At 36.8% G+C, this 15,139-nt stretch overlaps 1 protein-coding gene across 3 annotated transcripts in view; it reads right to left on the minus strand.

Annotated features, from left to right (window-relative positions):
- Positions 1–15,139, minus strand: part of SPIRE1 (spire type actin nucleation factor 1) — a 187,187-nt gene that overhangs the window by 152,872 nt on the left and 19,176 nt on the right. The window lies entirely within an intron of this gene.

The raw sequence follows: 15,139 nt of genomic DNA on the forward strand, positions 1-15,139 counted from the left end.
ACATATAATCTGGCGGGAGACACACATAGCTCGTGAGTATACAGTACTTAAACAATAGACAACTTGAACTTACCAATTTATGAGTACCTCCAGAGTCTTCTGAAGACATGCCTGAAATCTCACAAGCTTTTTTAGGATTGGGCTAAAGCTATTAAAGCATTCTCATTCAATCCTGAGGCACACTGGAAAGAATTCTGGGATAATGCTACTGTCCCAAACAAATGCCTGATTGCTGACCCAACAAAAGAACTTCCAGCTTTCAAGCTACCCTGGAAACAATAACGTACTGAACCATCTCAGAACATTACATGGCAGATGCTGTCATCTCTTACACCTCTGGAAGATGAGGCCCAATGTAACTGCGGACACCAATTGCAAACTAGGGATCTCATTGTAAAAGAGCGTCTGCATCGATCATTTGCTGGTGCCCTCTCAGACTTCCACCAAGCCACTTCCAAAGTTACTCACTGGATCAGTAATCTGGACTTGGTGATTTGAATTCTGATAATCACCTCTCTTGCCATATGAAAGACGAACAACAGCCTGGAGATTTTAAGCCCTTTTAAAAAAAAAAAAAAAAAACCCACATTTTGCTCTACAGTGCATAGGAGCTAGTATATCTCCCCTGCCTGTAGCTGAAGAGGGAGACAATAAACCGGCAGTTTCTCAGTAGTGGAGCCACATGTCTCCTGCCACTGATTGAGGGGTCTGGTCAGCCTCCAAGGTTGCATCGAGCAGACTCCAACATCATGGATTGTGGACCTTGTTACAAATAAGAAATATTTTTTAATAGGGATGACTTCTTAAGAGTCAGTGGGACTGCTCTTTCTTTATGGAGACTGATGAAGGGGGTGCACATAAAACATATTCACCTTCTGTAAGAACCCAGCTGGCTGAGTAGAAACTGTCCCTGAGGAAAAACTAATTATTTTGAGTACATCACTGGAGAACTACACCAAGTGTTAAACCTTCACTCTCCTTTCCTTTTTTAAATGTTATTTCGCCTGAAAACCACCAAACATTTTGGGGAAAATATTCCCTTAGTAGTAGTCCCTTAGTTAGAAAAAACAAGGCCTTTGTAATCAAATTAAAAATAAGGCTTAAGAAAAATGTGATGTTTTGGTTCAAGAGTTTGTGGCAATGGTTTGTTAAAGTTGCGGTTCAAGGCACACAGCCTACCTTCCAAAGCAGGACAGCAGCACAGAAGAAATGCCACAGGTCCTGCTTGGTTCTCAAAGGCAAGCAATGACAGAGGGGTGGATGAGCCAAATTTCAGTGGTGTTATGACCTTGCACACCACGTCACAACACTACTCACTCAAATTTGTGGCAACTATAAAAAGTTATAGTGTATATTAAAAGTTGTGATTACCGCAACAAAATTGCAGTCCACAGGTTTATAACAGCCTTAGTTAAACAGCAATCCAGATGTCCAGACTGAAGTTATACACTGCAATGTACAGAAATTTATCTCAACTTTGAAAATTGCTTTGTCAGAGAGCTACATCTATATTTATGTATGTATCTGGCTGAGATTTTCCTGCTCTGTAGTATCTATGGGTTGAGTGTAACTTTACTTTGGGGAAAGAAAATGCTGATTAATTTCCTGCTTTGATATTTTACTTATAACAATTACTGCAGGTCATATGGTTTGGTTACAAATCCAGGAGTTTAAGTCCATATGGTTTGGTTACAAATCCATGATATAGCCAATATCATTCACAAATTCACCAACAGTACCGAACAAGCAAGTCTCTCTGAAAGCCAGACATCATTAGGTGCTACAGTAACTCTTGAAAACAAATAAGCACCATAAAAGCTGGCATATAATGTTATCTTGCAATTCACTATTACGAGTTTCTACTAATAGAATTACTTTTACTGGCACAAAGCTCTCCAGTGTACATGTGAGCAGTGCCTGTTTCTTCATTTTGTGCCATGACTTTTCTGCTGCTCTCATTGATACACAAACTGCATCATGGCTCAAATAGTTATCATCATGATTCTTTCTTTCTAGCCATCTGATCATCCCACATTGTAAATAAGGACACTCCTTGAGTCAGCTGGTAAAGGTGCTTAAGATCAATGCAATTCCTTTATCTCCTGCTGGAAACCCTAATTCATTATCCCTGGGCCAACTCACCTCCATATGTAGGGCACTGAGGGAGTCCCAACCTCATTCATGATTTCAGTTCTCCTGTGCACTAGGCTAACTATCTCTCTAGAACTTTGTAACATCTACCAATTACTTTTCATCAAGCATTTGGAAAGATAGAGAAGACAAATAGCAGATATATAGCTTAACAACACGTCTATTTTGAACTCATGACAGATAAGCATTGATTCCATGATCAGTGCTGATACAGAAGAGAGATCTAACTAGACAGATGTGTGCTCTCCAACAGAATTTTTTTAAAAGTATAAAAATACTTTTTTTAGATCTGACATTTTAAGAAAAATAACCAGAACTACAATAGAGAAACATTACTAATATACAGTTATTTACATTTGACTATTTTAGTTTTATTTTATATCCCTGAATTAGCTATCTAGAGTCCCACTTCCATGTGTATATAGCATGAGTTTCATAAAACAATCAGCTGCTTGTTACAGATCAGCTGTACTTCTAATGAAAAATACAAAATATTTTCAGTTAAGTTACCACTATTTGAACAAACCACTTCAAACACCCCCTATTACAATGTACCCAGTGAAACAAGGAAAAAAGTCTCATTTGAAAATGTATTGCATATGAAAAAAATTATCCAACAAAAGTTATATATGATGTGCAGAGAGTTCTTAGTTTATGTAAGGACTGTCCAATCTCAAATGTTTGGAAAGCACCCAGCACATTACAGACTCTAACACAAATAAATAAGAATAATATAATGTAAACCAGGAAAGGGAACAGATTAGACAATTGCTAGTGGTGTCAAGTAGGCATAGATTTTATTTAAGAACTTTCAGTTAATTTTGAAACTCACTTAATACAATTTGTGATTGAATAGAAACCACGAGACCTAGTTTATGTGATTTTATTTTATGTAACACTAGCTTCAATGGTTTGTAGTTTCTTATAAACTTGTGATTAGTCACAAGGCCCCATGTCTTTTGAAATAATCATTTCATTTCAAGGGAAGCATTTTTCCCCCAATATATTTTCACATCCCTACACACCATACCTTACTGGAAAGGCACAACATTTTTAATCGTTTCCTTCCTGTATAGCGTTCACAGATTACTGTTGTAAAGTTTTACAAATGTCAATAATTTTTGTTTGTTAAAGGAAGTACAGGAGTATTTGCTGCTCTTACTTCCCTACCTGCTACTGCTTCATTATATTACTGAAATAAAACAAAATACTTTTTATACAAAGCCTTTCATCTCAGAAAATCCCAGTATGCTTTACAAATTATACATTTAACAATTAACTCATTCACCACTCAAATGCCAACTGCCTCTGGGGTGGAACACATGACGCCATTTACCAGCACACACAAAAACTACAAACCTTTAAAGGCAGCAAATGAAGAATATCATATCCAACCAAAGCTGCCATAGAGATGTAGGTACTAGGGCAAACATAATTATTCAAATTAGAATTTGGCAATCTTATTTGTGTATAGGATTTACTATAAGAATATAAATTGTTTCAGGTAGGTACTACTTTATTTTCAATTTCCATTCAAATCTTCTGTGGCACCTTATAAGCTAACAGATGTATTGGAGCATAAGCTTTCGTGGGTGAATACCCACTTCGTCGGATGCTGAAGTGGGTATTCACCCACGAAAGCTTATGCTCCAATACGTCTGTTAGTCTATAAGGTGCCACAAGACTCTTTGCCACTTTTACAAATCCAGACTAACACAGCTACCCCTCTGATAAATTCAAATCTTGTAACTCTTGTGTGTTAAGCCAACAATTTCTCCTAAGCTTCACTGTGTCAGCACCACAAAGTTTGTACCTGTCACTACAAAATTTGATGTTCTTTGTTCCAACAGTCTATAAATGGGAAATGGTAAAACGTGAAAAACACTTTTTCCTTTTGTATTGTATCTGGAAAACTTTTTTTTAAAAGCTTGCCTTCACAATAATTTTATAAAAATGTAATTATATTTGTCAAAAAGAAACAAAAAAGATTAAAACATAATATCTACCATCCAAATGTAAACAAACAATTCAGTTTGTATATCACAGTATACACTAAAATACAAATGCAAAAGAAATCTTTTACTACCAAACATCATTCAAGTTTCAGGAATAAAACAGGAAAGGTATGCCAAAGGGTTGCCTGTTTCATTTCCCTTTTCTGCATAGTGTTTGGTAAAAAGACTTATTTGAAGAACGAGGACCTACACAAATATGTAAGCTGTCTCTTTTTTAAAAACAAAGAGCACACAAAGGGATTTACCACTGACAAGAAGCAGTATAAAAATCTCACAGGACATTTTATACTTCAATATGACACTTTGTACTTCACTCATACTTCAGAAATGCCTCTTATTTTGAAGAGATGCTGTGAGGAGTTGTAAATTTATAGTACGGTAAATGCTACTTTAAAAAAATCTATCCCAGTTCATGTTATGTTCGCTGAAAACAAATGGATTATGATTTTAATTCTAACATATTCCTCTTTATCTGCTTTAGTCTCAACATTTTAATGTAATTTATTTCTATATCTAGGGCCAGTATTTCATTAATAAACATCCTCCCCCCTTTTTTTATTTTTCATTCTCTGTATAGTTGTATCGCCACCCTTCAGAGTTAAATGCAATACATTTACTATTTTAGTCACACTCCATTTCACAAACATTTTATTTCACTGACTTTCCAGTCCTGCAGCAATAAAAAAAAAAAAAAAGACGCCTTTGTTTCCTTAGTCCACTTTAGTCTTCATGCCTTCTGTGCCTTCTGCTTGAGAGTGTCTCTGCCTCTTCTCATACCCCAAATGACCTCACTCTTTCTTAAAATCCCTCCTTAATACACCCTTTCTTCTGTGAAGCCTTTCCGTTATGATCTTTCCTAGCAATGTCTAACATTTCAGTCTTGCACCCGTCAACAGCTGGTTTGTGTCAGAATAACAATTAGGGAACTTTGGGGTAGAAGTATCTCATATGTAGGAGCAAGGCTATGCATACATAATGTCAGTACACAAATAATAAAAAATACTTTTGTCTGTGCACTGTCATTGTGACATCTATGACGTTCACATGAAAGTGCACAGCCACAGGGAAGAGGCCACTTACTAGTTAACTGACATGAAATTATTTCTCCTTTATAATGAAAACGCATTGGAACAGCTGCATAGCAGAAAGGATAGTCTGGGCAGGCACCACATTCATTATATTTTGGTGCAATCACATTGAAAGAGAAAGAGAAATGTTTTCTTAGCAACAAAGTGATGGATTTCTTTTAAGATTGTGTTTAGAATTCAAATAAGCAAGGTTGGTTTTCTGATTAAGACACTGGACCGGGATTAAAAAAAACTAGATTAAACTCCTGGCTCTGCCACATACATCTTACATCACATTGGGAAGTCACATAATCACTCTGTGCTTCAGTTCCCCACCTGTAAAGTGAGGATAATAATATTTCCTTTCTCCCACCTATTGTCTGTCCTGCCTGTTTAGGCTCCAATCCATTCAAGTAATTGGGACTGTTCACAGTGCGTAAAATCAAGCACATGCATAAGTAACTGTAAGAATGGGGTCTTCAGTTGTAAATCCTTTGGGATAAGGGACTCTTTCTTACTGTATTATGTACAGCTTTGAGCAAAACAGAACACCAAACTCAACTAGTGCCTCTAGGTGCTGCCCATGTAAATAAACAACTTTATTTTATTAAAATAAGACAGGCTTTCATTCACTTTCAAGCAGTAGTTTTACTTCAGTAAGGCAATGAACTGCTCCTTTAATTTACAAAAAATATTTTACAACTTTTTTAATCAGCACACACAAAATGAATCCCAAAATTGTTCTTAGGAGTTGAGCAATTTCTCCCTTTTTCTCCTATAACTGCATCCACTTAAAAACTTATCAGTCTTCAAGGAAGAGCACCCAACAGTGATCCTGAAGCAGTGAAAAAAAAATTGTATTCTAATATATTTTCCCAGCTACAAAGCTTTAAATATTGTAACTATTTCCACAAAACACTGTGTTGTGAATTTTTAAAAGGTGGTACCAGTTTTACTTATATTCTGTCATTTTCTGCCAATTTGTCCACTTGTCTGCATCTTAAGTATTACAGAAGCGTGACAAAAGTGAATTCCAGAATTATGTGAAAAACATTTTACATGAAATATACATTTCTGTATTTTAAATAAAAGCATATTGAAAAAGTTCTTAGCCAATTTGAGTTGAATGACAAAAAATAATGGAATGGTGGGATACTAAGTTCCACCTTCTACAACTACTTGAATGGTGTGAGAATCAAATCCTGGCAAATAAATGTGATTAGAAACCATGCTACCATTAGCTTGTCAATTAAAAAAGAGAGTGCTTCTCTGCACTCAATACGGGTTAATTTCCAATTCAACTCCAGACTCCCTTACCATATGACACACACACTTGTAAACTACACAAGGCTTTTTGTTTTCTTTTTCAAAATTACAGGGTAAAAGGAGGCCTCACAAAAAGCCACAAGTGGGTTCACGATGTTCATACATATGAGAATTTCCTGTTGTGTTAACTTTCTGAAAGAGGAAAGAGCAGCAGAAGAAATGTCCTTGAAAAGTCTGGGAGTTCTAGTTTCTGAAGTGAAAACAAAGTATGTCCACGAAACATACTCAACCATGGGCAGACCTACCAAGTAGCATCTGATTTGCCATTCTACAGAATGTCCATTCAAATGTAAACCACTGACACATGAAGTGACTGGCTGCAGCGAAGGAGTTAAGACACTTCTAAACCCATATAAATCTAAACACATTTTTCTAATGTTTGGTCCTTGAAATGTATTTTTTTAATGGCTTTGGTCTATACAATACAGAAGAATAAAGAGCACAATACAATACAGAACACGAAGTGGTATACAGTCATAATGTAAATGTTTCTCAGGAACAGATGGAGTTTTAGAAGTTTTTAAAGGACAAAAGGCAGGGAACATTGTTTACTTTAATTGAGAGTCTCTTCCAGGCATATGGGTAGTATGAAAGACAACACTAATTTGGGTGTGTGGTCAGAGAGTACAGAGTAGAACACCACATAGGAACACCAGAGAGCGATGAAAGCACGGAAAAGATAGGGAGAACTTTGAAAGAATAGTTTGAACTTAATGTGCAAAAAAGGGGAGTAAGTCGCAAGCAGACAAAAAACTAAAAGTGTGGGACTAATGTCTTGGCAGTGGGGATGCACAGGAAAGGTCAATTTCTGCAGATGCTAAGTAAGGATTTGGAAAACATCTGGATGCAAAGGGGGTCAAAGATAAGACCAGTATTGTAAGCCCAGATATCAAGAGAGAAAAAGACACTGATTACTAAGATGGGGCAGAGGAAAATGAAATTGAGGTAGTGGCACAAAATCTAAGGGGAAAGAGACTGCAGAGATGCCGGAATGGACAAAGGAGGAATATATTCAGTATGGAGACACAATTGGGAGCCATCAACATAGACACTGGCAATAAGTGACCCCACAGGAAAAGATGATTATCCAGAGAGAAAGTTATACAAAGATGAAAAATGGAGCCAATGAATGAATGAATCAAAATGGATTGTGACAGAGGGTGGGAGGGGAGAACCTTCAAAGAACCCAAAAATCAGGTGTCTTGAAATATAGAAAGGAAGAGGATGTGGAGGACAAATAAATGCCTGACTGTGTCACATTTAACTACTGTATATCTCTACTCCTTAACCAAATCTATAACTAATCTACTATGTGTAAACAGCAGAGTTGTTTTAGTTAATTATTTAACATTAACTTCCTTCTGAAGGTGAATTACTCAAGGTGCTACATAATTAATGCTGGTTAATAGAAGAGAGGAATGTGACCGAGTGCACCTGTGTCCAGGCTGTACCAGAAATCTCAAAATAACCTTTGCTTTATTTGTAGGATCAGCCATGAATAAAGATATATTTTAAAAAAACAAAACATTTTTCTTCTCAGTGGACATAATTCTTTGCACAAAGGCATCTCATATTTTATTTAAAAGAAAAAGTTCTAGCCTCCACAATGGTGGACAAAAAATTTGAAAATGTCACCTGAGCGGGTCCCAAATGCTCAAAAACCAGAGCCTAAATAAAAAGAACTCTAAATGAATTATTTTAAAAATCTAATGATTTTTAAGCCAATCTCAAGATCTATTGAGTCTGACTCATAGTATATTAACACCTGGGTTGGCAATTCTGAGTATTTCTGAAATAGCCATCTTGATGACCTACTTCAGGTTGCTACCCTACTGTTAATGCACATCTGACACTAAAATTCCACCTAATTTTCATACTGGATGCATATCATCACAGGTAATCTTTGTGAATTTTATGACCACTCGTTGGAGAAGCCAGAATTTATTTTGTAGCTGACGAAAGCTTATGCTCAAATAAATTGGTTAGTCTCTAAGGTGCCACAAGTACTCCTTTTCTTTTTAAATCAGCAGTTACCAAATCGCATTCCACAGACCACTAGCGGTCTGTGGTTGGAAGTTGCAGGCTCTTCTTGTTTCCTGCAGAGAGAAACAAGGTGGGCAAGAAAGATTAAAAGAATAATAGTTAATCACACTGCCTAGTTGTTTACAAAGAAACTCACACTTATTTGCACTGGGGACAGCTAAAAATACATACACACTTTCACGCTATGTTCCCATGTAAGAATTGCTGTAGTTTCCACAGGGACATTCTGCAATTGTGAATGGGAGGGGGAGATTTGGGAACTTTATTTTTCTTTTTTTTTTTTTGGATGAACTGGAGGCAGGGCTCATGTGAGGGAAAACTGTGTGCACTGGGAGGATTAAGCTAATGCTGTAATGTAGGTCAGAACTAAAGAGAAGAGCACAGGTGTTATAAAGCAAAGTAGATATGAGCACTGCAGATACAGTATACAGACGTAGATGAATAATTCTCTCATTTTAATGCTTCCCCTTTTGTTTTAAAATTTAAATATCCTTATTAGTTTCATCTTTTCAATTTCTGCACCTTTTCCTTTTGGTTCAAGTGAAAATGTCAACATTGGCATTTATTTATTCAACTTCAGGAAAATGACTGGTTTTGAGCTCCTGTGGGGGAAAGTGCAAATGATCAGCTCCCTCCCAGCTCCTGTTTACTTTGAATTCTGACTGAAAGCAAAAGCCTGGTAAGTAGAAAAATACATTAAAATAAGGCTGACTTAGTATTTTCATGTCATGTTCCTTTGTGTACAAATACACACAAGGGCAGGTTAGCCATTCTAGAGCCATTCACATGAGAGCATATGTGAGCCACAAAACCCACTCAGTCAGAAATGAGTGAAACTAGACATGAATTAAGCACACAAAGAAAAACGGTATATTAAGCAATTTCTCTTTAAAAAGGCTTAAACCTCAACATTTATTAACATAGCCCAATAGAGTTATAAAAACTATCAAAATGGACACCAATTTCTCCCCCACAGGAGACCAGTCACTCCCAGTTTAGTCAGAGGAAGTTACTCATATCCTGCAGTGGGAGAACTGCATTAATATGAGTCCAAAAGAATACCTGGAAGGAGCAAAAGCCACATGAAATTGATACACTACCATATTCAGATACTTAATAGCTCATCAAGTGCTCCTTACTTCCCCAAACATTACGTAGTAAGGTTTTCTGTGGTTGCCTTAAGGGGTGGAGGGTGCAGAGGTTTAGGTTTTTTGTTTGTGATTTCCCATTAAGTTGTTGTTCTACCTATGGAAGAATTGGAGCAGGTCCAATACTTCCATTTGCACATTATATCACTAAATGCAAAGAGCAGTTTTGGAAGAGCTTTGGTACGCTCGTAAGTCTTAGAGGCTAGAAGCAGCTACAAGCAGAAGGACATCCTCAGGCCTCAGGGAGAAGACTTTTAGCTAAATTATGCTAGCTGTCTGTTCCCGGCCCTACTTGTCATCAGAACAATGGAGGAAGATAATGGAGAATTGTATAGAGTATATAGTTTTTTTAAAATGGGAGAGAGGAAGTTTTATTTGCAAAATGCTGGAAAAAGTAACTCTAAAATACTACTTGGCATATCTTCATGAGGATGGAAGAGCAGGAATTTCAGAACTGCTAGTCATACCTTAAACTTGCATTTTGAAATGCAACCCTTTAACTTTTTTTCCCCCTTACATGTATTACACTTCATATATTTAAATATCAGTAAGAATATGAAAATACTGGCTTTAAACTCCCAGCATTTTTTATTCAGAATTGTCTTTTACCAGCACTAAAATACAACTGGAGCAAAATCCAAGTACGTGAGGCAACTGATCTGACTCATTTTGTTCAAACAGCATAATTTTTGTCCCTTACCATCAAGATTCTTAATTCTCCAATTGCCCTGTTCTCCAATTATTTTCTATGTTGGCTATTTTACAATAGTACTCTTTTAGGGTATGCCTGCGCTGCAATAAAGACCCAGTTCAGCTGACTGAAGCACACAGGGCTTGAACTGTGGGGCTATACAATTGCAGTGTAGATGTTCAGACTCAAATGGGAGCCCAAGCTGAAACCGAGTGCCAAGGATTTTTTTTATTGCAGTATAGATGTAGCCTTAGTCACTTCCATATATAGGAGGCACTGGACCTACTTCTGTTGCTCTATATACTCAGCTGATTTTTCAGACACACCAATAGGGCCATCTGTTCCCATCAAAGATCTTAGTTATTTATCATACCAAAAAAATTTAGATTAAACTTACTTGTACATAGCAAAACCAAATCCTAAATATGTATCAAACAAAATAATCAAACATGACATCCATTAATCTCATACTGATGTTCCAAATATTTTTTAATGTGAGACAGCAGAGAAAGCCTGGGATATACCAGGGATCATCAAATTGTACACAGGCTGTCAACACCCAAGGACCAAAAAACTTAGTTTATCCTTGCAACCTAACTGTGCAATCAGACTGTAGCCAAGTCAACTCAGCAATGCACAAGTTGCATTGCCATGTAGCTACTAATGCTATCCATCTCAGAACAAAGCAAAGTGCCATTTCAGTCACAACATTTAAACAGAAATGATACATGAAGGGCCCTGTATAAAAATAAAGACAATTCAAAATAACTATCATTTTCTCAGAATGAGAATTCTGTAAAGGCTAAATTCACTCCTTTTATTTAACTTCCACATTTAACAGAGTGTGAAGACTGTGTAAATTTACTGGCTCTTCCTGGCATCTTTGTAAGCAAAGAACTGAGCTGTGCACTTTTGGATTCCAAAAATGCAAAAATCAAAATGTCTTGCTGTTTATGGTTTTCACAAACTAAATGCCTCAAGGATCAATTTGTGGGAGTCAAAAATAATGGCACTCTGACCATCTAGGAACTGAAATGCTGTCAGAAGACTCAGAGTGAAATCCTGGCCCTTCTGAACCCACTGGAAGTTTTACCATCCATTTCAATGGAGGCAGGATTTCAGCCTAGAATGTGTGTTATTTCAGGCCTTGTAGACTTTATAAAACCTGAAAGATGTATACTAGCAACCGGTCAGAGAAGACACTACAAAGGAATTAACCTAGACCACCATAACAGTCTTCTACCCTTAAAGCTTCTGGACATATAGTAGGCTGCAATTATCACTGGATCAACTTAGTCAGAAGTCAGAGTAACAGCCGTGTTAGTCTGCATTCGCAAAAAGAAAAGGAGTACTTGTGGCACCTTAGAGACTAACCAATTTATTTGAGCATAAGCTTTCGTGCTCAAATAAATTGGTTAGTCTCTAAGGTGCCACAAGTACCCCTTTTCTTTTAGTCAGAAGCGTTATTGGTTCTGCAACACAGTATTTACTGTTTATCTGAATGAAATTGTTGACTAGAAAGGGTGAGGCAATATTCTTAAGGTGATTAAAGAATGTGGAATCCCACTTTACTCTGTGTATCCCTCCTGATAGGTAGTAAACACACATCCAAATTAAGAAAAAAACACCTCTGTCTGAAAGATAAACTCATTAGCACAGCAAACAAACCAAAGATTAATCCTCTTATGTTCTGCATGTGTTTGTTACTCAAGTATTTGTATATAACTGTAATGTGGTTATGAAGTAATTTGAGAGGAGTTTGGAGGTCAGGAAATTGAGTGTCACAAAAGTATTGTATTAATACAAGATCAAGATGTATCCTGAAGTATTACCTGAAATACATGACCCTTAGAGAATGAAAGTAAATGTTCTCTATTGGTACAATCCCACAAGTTAAGCATGCTTGATACTTCACAGGATTGAGCCTTATATGAACTGGGACATAACTGACAGCATTACTCACATTGCTGTACGCAGAGCTGTTGTAGCCATGTCGGTCCCAGGATATTAGTAAATTTAGTAAATTCTACTCTTAGTACCTTCCCAGACCTGAAGAAGAGCTCTGGGTAGCTTGAAAGCTTGTCTCTCTCAGAGGGTGACCAGAAAGCAAGTGTGAAAAATTGAGATGCGGTGGGGGGGGTAAATGGTGTCTATATAAGACAAAACCTTGAATATTGGGACTGCCTCTACAAAATCCGGACATCTGGTCACCCTACTCTCTCACCAACAGAAGTTGGTACAATAAAAGATATTACCGCACCCACCTTGTAGGGATAAAAATTTTAAATATCTTAAAAAAAAAATTGCAGAACAAAAAGATCAAAAACATTTCAGATTCAAAAATATCAAAATGTTTTCTTTACAAATTTTAAATTTGTAACAACACTTTCTGACATTCCCAAATTGAAATGTTTTGCCTGAGACACAGGATGCTCAACCAGAGAGAGAGAAAAGTTGCATTCTGGGAGATCTGGGTTGGCTATGGAGCAGGGTCCATAGGGAAGAATGGGGGCATCATGGAACAAAGAACCACAACTCTCATGAAACACCATGGTAGCTCAGACAGATGGAGACATTAACGTTGACCAGACCAGAAACAAGCATTTAATTACAGGCTGACCCAAAGCAACACATTTCCATTAGATTTTCCCAATAGAAATTTCTATTAAAAAAAATCTCATTTTCCAATGGGAAAAAGTTTCTTCTGAAATGTTTTGATCAGTCCTACTTATTAAAAACAGTATCATATATGTAGTTGCCAAAACAGGAATTAAAATATAAAAACAGAATGGAAATTTAACATAAAAACTTAATTTGGGAATATTAATAGCATGTAATCTAAGTCATTAATTCCGAGTTTCTATATAATCCTACACTTATCCTCAAAAGGGGATGCTGAGATTTATCACAACTGTCTGGGCAGACTCTGAAAAAGGAAACTAAAAATAAAGAAGGACTGAGACCACTAAATTTTCTGTGGCTGTAGAAAATCTTCCCAATAGGAACCAAACGTAAACCTACGTAGGGTTGTCTTTTAGAGCACAGAAACAGACTGAAATAGGAGGTCTGGTGTAGAGAAAATGTAAGGCCCTATTTTTAAATATATTTGAAAGCTTAACAGAGAGTTTAGCACCAAAGCACCACAGAGACCTGTTTGCCATAGGTCAAAGAAGGCTATGACGAAAGCATGAAGGGCAGCAATCACTACAGATGGATGACAGTGGTAGGATACAGCCGTAATTAAAAAATGTAATTTAGCAGTTAACACCACAAACTGCAACTCAGTTTAATGTTTGGATTTAGGGGGAAAGGAATTGCCATACTAGATCAGACCCACGGTCCATCTAGTCTAGCATTTTACTTTTTACCATTTATATGCTCTAAATTTGTTTCCTTGCTTATAAAACTACTTAAACATTGTAGCAGGATTTTCTATGAATCATTTCCATATATGTTGTTGATTAGAAAACACATAACACTCTAATTAAAACTTAGGCATTGCCTCTACATGTATGCAAAGTTTCAGGTACTGACAGTAAAGCCAGCATGCTCAGTAGACAGAGGTGCAAGTTTAAAAGAAAATTCAAATGGGAATCAGAGCAGACAGGCCCGAGTGATACCCCCTTGGTCTCACCTCCCCCCCTAAAATTTTAATCAAATTTGGAGACAAATTATCACCACCATCAACACAGAAACAAGTGAGTGGCAAGTGACAGAAGCAGAGGGGTAAACTCAAACATAGGCAAAACTTTGCAGACTTTGCAGTTCAGTGCAATTCAGATTTCCCATATCAAACTTATGGGATGAGGACCAGACTGCTCCGTAACTTCCAAAAACAGCTGGCTATGGACCCTAAAAACCATGCACCAGCTAAGAATTGCTGTAGAAGAGCAGCACTCCATCCCGTTCACAGCCCACCTCTCCCCACCTCCATCATGCCCTAATACTAGGAAGAGGAGTGGAGTTTGACACAGGAGAGTTCTGCTGTCTTTATGTCAGTTGAGAATTTCCCTCTGTCAGGGGAAATCCCAGCTAGCCACCTATAGCCATATTACATGTATACAGGATCTAGGGCTAAGAATCTGCTCCATAGTATTTATGTACTCAAAAGATTATGGTAAATTTCAAAGGAAATGTAATGAATGTATACAAAGTATCAGCTGTATTGATGGTATGTGGTAAGATGATAAGTGGTAAGAGAGTCTGGTACTTTAGCATATTTTAATATAATTGAGAATATTTACATCTATTTTGATCATGTACTGAATATTTTTAAAGCAACCTTTAAACACATTTTATTTATTTTGTTTGTTTGACACTGGTCACAGATATCAATTGAATATATGCTAAGCAAATACTTAGAAAACTATAATTTGCCTTTACTCAACATGGTATTTACTTAGTAGAGAGAAACGCTCTGCATGGTTTAACAATATTAATCACCTTCATATCCAGGTTTAAGTGTGGTAAAAGGATTATGTATTATTTCATGAAAGGCAGCAGACGAACACTTGTTTGTATATTTCTAATCTCCTAAACATGCCTTTATAATAAAAATTCATAACCCTTGTTGACATTCATCTGAAAGAACAAGTGGTTCTACAATCTATCTCAGCAGTCACAAGTCAGCAAAATGATTACACACAAATCCGCTGATACATTGACCAAAATAACTTGTTTCAACTTATATGGGTCAGG

The sequence above is a fragment of the Caretta caretta genome, chromosome 2, assembly GCF_965140235.1.
Source record: "Caretta caretta isolate rCarCar2 chromosome 2, rCarCar1.hap1, whole genome shotgun sequence".
NCBI classification, from domain to species: Eukaryota; Metazoa; Chordata; order Testudines; family Cheloniidae; genus Caretta; species Caretta caretta.